Source organism: Rhipicephalus sanguineus, chromosome 7 (assembly GCF_013339695.2).
Source record: "Rhipicephalus sanguineus isolate Rsan-2018 chromosome 7, BIME_Rsan_1.4, whole genome shotgun sequence".
NCBI classification, from domain to species: domain Eukaryota; kingdom Metazoa; phylum Arthropoda; class Arachnida; order Ixodida; family Ixodidae; genus Rhipicephalus; species Rhipicephalus sanguineus.
In genome coordinates, this window is record NC_051182.1 from 149,881,965 (window position 1) to 149,887,964 (window position 6,000).

The window sequence follows — 6,000 nt, forward strand, 5'->3', positions numbered from 1 at the left end:
GCTGCTTAACTCTGCTTGCTAACTAGCTCTCATATATTGTTCCTAAGTGACACTAGGACTCGATGGTCCGTCTTTGTCCAGTGCCAATGATGGCAAGTTAAGCCAATGAAAGAACAGGGGACACTATTTGTAGTCTTTAGGTGAAGTGCAGCAGTCCTTTCCATTTGTGCCATAATTGCTACACTACAGATAGAGACTGCAAATAATGTCCCCTATAACTTTCGCGGCTTCGTCGTCTGTTGGTTTCATTGGATTGTGTCTAACAAAGAAACGGTCCCCTGATCCAATCCCCTTCTTTCGTTCAAAAATGGTAGTGGTACTTTTCATCTCCAATCAAAATCATTCTAAGCGTTCCGCAACGCGGAATTCATTGCTGTTAGCAAATCTCTAAGTGGCCTCGTCAGCAACCAATGGGAGAATGGCACAGTTTTTGGCTCTCGCCAAGTCAAATTTAACCGGCTTCGGCTTATATAAGAATCACTACTACTCACAGAAGCACCTAGCCTGCGGATTAAATCTGCGTGGCCCTCTCTATAAGAACACAGGCGTACGTTACTCGAATTCCCGGCTAGCGAGGGGCGGAGGGGGGGGGGGTCGACACAGTTGGTGACGAGAATGAGGTGGAGCAAAAAAATTCTTTCATTATTGTGATCAAAATTTGGGAGTTTGTTAGTACAAGGCTCATTCCATACTCATACTATTTGTCTGGAAACTCGACATGCGCTGTCTCCGTATATTCGCAATACAGGGAGGCAGTATATTGCGTCCGTGCGCTTCGAGTTCTCCATTATTTCACCCTCCTGCTTCCAATTGCTAGCCTCCTGGTTAGCTCAATTTGTAGAGCGACCACCCCGGAAAGGCTTCGGTCTCTGGTTCGATCGGACCAGGACAGATTTTTCGGCTATTTAGAAGCTTTCTGTCTGGGAAATACGTATGGATTTCCTTGTGGCTTCGTGCTACCGATGGATGGTTGACAAGTTCCCTTTCTTAACCTATCCGCCACCCTGCGGGATTCCGGAGAACCGATTTGCAATACAAAGGAACATACTCATCGGTTAACTGCCTTTCTTCAGAGCCTGCACCTCTGCACTGCGCTGCTCTGATTAAAAAGAACCGTCTTGTAGGCTCGCGGCAAGGAACATGCTTGTAAACAGGAGGTACTACCTGTTGCGGATGTCGGTGCCTCGGAGCCATGGTAGTTGGGCGGCACCACTTCGTTCAGGATTGGATTCGATCGGCACCTGGTGGGAGAACGAATCGAAAACTATAGAGACCCAGCAAGGCGTGGCCGATCGCGTTTAGAAGACGTTGACTATCTGTGTGTTCTCTCTCATTCGATAAGAACGCTCTTAATTGGACTTCCGTTTGGGAGGTACAGACAAGCTCAATATGACTTACAACACGGTAGCGCGTGGCCTCACGAGTTAAAAGACTGCGCATGGCTTCCACTGGCCCTTATTTCCGTAACTAAACGCTGTTCTTGCGCTTGGGTATGATCCCAAGTAAGAAAATATCATTGAGTTGTTGAAATAAATAAAGGGGACATGAAGCGATGCGAAGCAGCGCTTCGGCATGTCTTGCCCGCGTTTCAGAGGGGGAGTGGAGAGAGGGAGAGGACAGGCAAAGTGGGGAGGGGAGAGGGGAAGTGGAGAGAGGGGGAGGGGAGAGGGAGATGGGAAGTGGAGAGGGGAGGAGAGGGGAAGCGAAGAGGGAGAGATGGGAGAGGGGGAGGGGAGAGAGGGGAAGTGGTGGTGTGTGGAGAGGGTATGCGCATGCGCAGTAAGGGTGGACCCGCCACACACCACCGATGTGAACTCTGCCATAAGATGCTTCGCATCTAAAACACGTTGACGCCACATGCAATCTTTGAACTCGTGAGGCCACGCGCTCCCGTGTTGCAAGTCATAATGAGCGCGACTGTACGCTCCCTAATGTTCGACGGAAGCGCCCATGCGTACAAGGATGTGTATGGATGTACGTCTTATGGCATATAGGTTCCTACGGAACGTCCGATTTAGGGCGGTTTTCATTTTACATTAGGGAATGCAGAGAGCTCGGCGATTCAAACGCGATACTCGGTGCGCGTGGCTGCTGACGGTGAAAGTGATGGTGAGGGAGGGAGCGTTTGTGACGCATGGCGACTGCCCCCGGTGACAGTTGTTCAGTCTGTGGTTCTCGGTGGATGCGGCGGAGAGCTGCAATACTTCCTAGCGTACGCCCGCCAGCTCCAGCCGCTTCGTGCGGTGCGGCACGGCACTTGAACGCAGTGTTTTGAAGCCACGGCAAGCAGCGCCAAAAAACAACACACTGAACGGCTGTCTACCGGATGCCGTCACCCTGTATCACGAATGCTCTCGCCCTCACCGCCAGCAGCCACACGCTCCGATGTGCCCTTTAGCAGTGGACCACTCTGTACATCCTTATCGGGACGTCCGATATGGGACGTTCCTTTCGGGAACGTACGTCCCTCTCCGACGTTCTTGCAAAACATGAGCGAAAGTCTCTTCATATCGGGTTTTCACTAGGGGCTTTGATTTCCTTCCGATCCTGATTCTGAATATATAATGTTCTTCTTCTTCTCACGGTTCTATAATAATGACCGCAGTGTTAATTGACCATTGCTAATAATGACCATAGTGTTATTGATGCCTTTGACCCCCCCTCCACGTTATGTAACGCCCTGAAAGGGGTCTTGAAAGCAAAAAAAAGGATGATGATCGATAGGAAAGTTCTATCATTCAACAGGGATATACACTTTAATGAGGTATCGCCCAATGTACCAGGGTTGCCACTGACATTCGAGTAAATGTCGCCAAACGACGCGCAAAAAGGCGCCAAAAGTCGCCATTTTTTTACAAATTTCGCCAAAAAAGTCGCCATTCTAGATATGTGCGACATAGCTTGTAATAAAAATTTCCACTCACGTATAGAACCGTAGAATACAGTACCATCCAAGACCCTTAAATTATATTGACGTTTCTCAATACCAGTCGTTTCGCCCGCTTCACCATGGGAGTGCATAGTGCTACTTCTCCGACTAGCCGCAAGATGTGCGTGGTGGCGCAAGGGTGAATGGAGGAAACGCTAAGATATCCTTCCATCCCCGTCCGCTCGTTTCAGTGGTAAAAGTGTGGTAAAGCTTGGACGAAAACCGTGAAAGCATTGTTTGTAGACAGCTTTACGCAGCCTTGTATGAATTAAAAGTATTAAAAGGTTTATTGAAAGTAAGACGACATAATTCTTGCACGACCGATCATTAGTGAGTCTTACACCTTTTAAGTGTGTAATATGATAAAGGACGCCACCGACCCTTTTTTATAGTCACTTATATCTACGCGTGTCAATCCGACGCGTTATTAATGAACAGGTAGACAATGTAAAATGTTATATAGCAATTGTTCTCTCTGCACACGCTCACCGAGAACAGTGGACAATGCCTCAATAAATATTTTTTAACTGCACAAACAGCCGCGTATCCGCCTCTCTTCACTATTCCAAAACAGTCTTTACGAGCTAAATTGGGGGTACTGCAACTAAGTCGCCAAGCTGTTCAGAACAGTTGGGGCTTTGGCGGAACAAATAGTCAGAACATGCGGCCAACCTGTCGTCTATAGCCCCTTCAGAAGCGAAACTTTAGAGAAGCTTAAAGCACCTAAAGCCATAAACTTATAATCAAACACTGCCCCCTCGCGGCTTTCAAGGCAGTCCGCTGGCTTACATTTTGCTAGAATGTCGCTGGGGGGCGTTCCAGTACCTCCTGCATCTAAATGAATTGAGGAGGTACAGACGAGTTACAGGATGGACATACCGAATGACGCGTAATGTGCACATTCTACTCGTGAGTCTAAAGCCATGAAAAATACGGAGAATGTTACCGCTCATTCGTTGGGAAAACACTGAGCTTAGGATGCATAACTCAGTGGAGACATAAGGCGAAAATCGCCAAAAATTCGCCATGTCGCCATTCATAATTTTAGGTCGCCACGGGCCTCTCAAATTCGCCAACTTGGCGAAAAGTAGCCACCATTGGCAACCCTGCTATGTACTCACGGGGTCTCGTGAACAGCCGCGCAAGCGTTGTCGTACGCCGACGCCGCTGAGAACAGGCACGCCAGCAGGAACACGAGCAGCAAGACGACCAGGCACGACAGGCGGGACGGGAAAGGAGCGACACACAAGATGGCGGCCGGCGACCGGACGACGATGCGCCGTTGGCGTTCGGGGCGTGCCCGCAACGGGCGGCTGTGGGGCGTCACGTGACGCTCCAGGGCGGTACGCGCTTCGGCAGCGCGCGGCGCAACGTCATGCCGGCCGCCTGCTTCAGCACGTCGCACGTCTTCGTCGTCGTCGCCAAGGGGTGAAGTTGCGAGCGCCCACGCCTCGTCAACGTCCCATCTGGCCCTATCCCTCGTGGTCCGCACCCCCGCTGGACACTTGAAGTCGTTCCTCTCCTACCTGGTGCTGGTCAACAGCTGCTGACGTATCTGCAAGGAGGCCGGACGGAAGCTAATCAGGGGGGAATTCGGAGAACTTGGCGAACAGCGAGATACTGAACAGGGCCAAAAAAAAAACAGCAATACAGTCTCCCGTATGTATTCGCCTAACATGACTCGAAGGCGAAAGTCATCTTTTTCTTCTTCTCAGTCAACTGGATTGATCCCCCTCCCCGGAAAGATTTCTGCGCCCAGCGTGGTTTAGCACTGCCTCCGGGATCGAAGGCCTTGTAAGTCTTCTGCACCTCGCGTGCCTCCGGGATCGGCCCACCTTTGAACAGGCGACGATGTCACAGGACATGACATTGAGTGACGTCACGATGACGTCACGAATTTTGTCGATCTGTGACGTCATAGGGTGACGACATCACATGGGTTTTTGCGTCACTGGCGTTGCCGACGACGCGTTGCCGCGTTGCCGCCGACGCCGACGGTCACCTTTCGTGTTTGATGAAGCATCTAAGGATTTTGCCTTAAAAGAGGAGTAAGAAAACAACCATGGGATGGTGCTTCGACCGAATGCTTTATTTTTAAACACAGCAGTGTAGCCGCTATTGCATGTTTATTTTTTTGTGTTCTACCAACATATGCTATTTTTTCAAGCAAGTGATTTGGTCATAAGTTAGTACACCGTCCTACAGTTCTTTCCGGTGTCCTGAGCCTTGCGCTAGTCAATATTTGGCTGTTTGACTAGAAACTAGCGTCAGCTCGATATGAGGGCAACAAACCCGTCCGTAAACGTTTGCCACAAAAATACGCTATTAATTCAGTTCCTTGTTTTAAGATAACGCCTTTTAGGTACTCGAGCGAAAAAGTAACTGTAACAATAATGCATCTCGGAGCGAACGTTGGAAATGCAAATCTCGTTCATGGGATTTTTAACAGCGGACCTGTTCAAGCTCTCCATTCTGCCGTATCGCGTTAACAAAAACTATCATCATAATGATTGGCCTTTAACTTTCTAGAGCGTGCAACGCAATAACTCGTCCGGCGCGCGTTCTCTTCGTCCTCTTCTTCATCTTCTGCTTCGCTCCACCAACACGTGCTCCCGCACGCGCTCTCCCGCTTCGCCGATCTGTCCGGCGTGGGATGCAATAACTCGGATGGACGAGAGAACGAGCACGGAGAGAGAGAAACAAAGATATAAAAATAAAGAGAGAGAAAGAGAGAGAGAAATATAGAGAAAGAAAGGGAAGAAATAAAAACAAGATAGAAATACGGAGACAGAAGTACCTAGAGAGATAAAGAGATAGGGAGAAACAGGCAGGAAAAAGAGATAGAAAAAACAGACTGAAGACAGAGAGAGAAAGAACTAGAGGGAGATAGAAAGAGATAAAAAGCAAAGAGAAAGAAAGGGAAGACAATGAAAAGAAAAGACAGAAAAGAGAGAAAGAAAAAGAAGTAGACAGAGAGACATAGAAAGAAACAGAGACAAGAAAGAGATAGAAAAACAAAGAGAAAGAGAGACAGTGAAAGAAAGCGATGAAAAAAAAAGAAAAAAAAATGG

General features: G+C 48.8%; 1 protein-coding gene across 1 annotated transcript in view; it reads right to left on the bottom strand.

The window, feature by feature from the left end:
* Window positions 1-4,412, bottom strand: part of LOC119399140 (gamma-aminobutyric acid receptor subunit rho-1) — a 50,018-nt gene extending 45,606 nt beyond the window's left edge. The window contains exons 1-2 of the mRNA XM_037665956.2: window positions 4,051-4,412; window positions 1,165-1,241 (exon numbers count right to left, since the gene is read on the bottom strand). The gene's annotated coding sequence lies outside the window, so the exon portion shown is untranslated. The remainder of the gene's footprint in view (window positions 1-1,164; window positions 1,242-4,050) is intronic.
* Window positions 4,413-6,000: the final 1,588 nt, after the last annotated feature.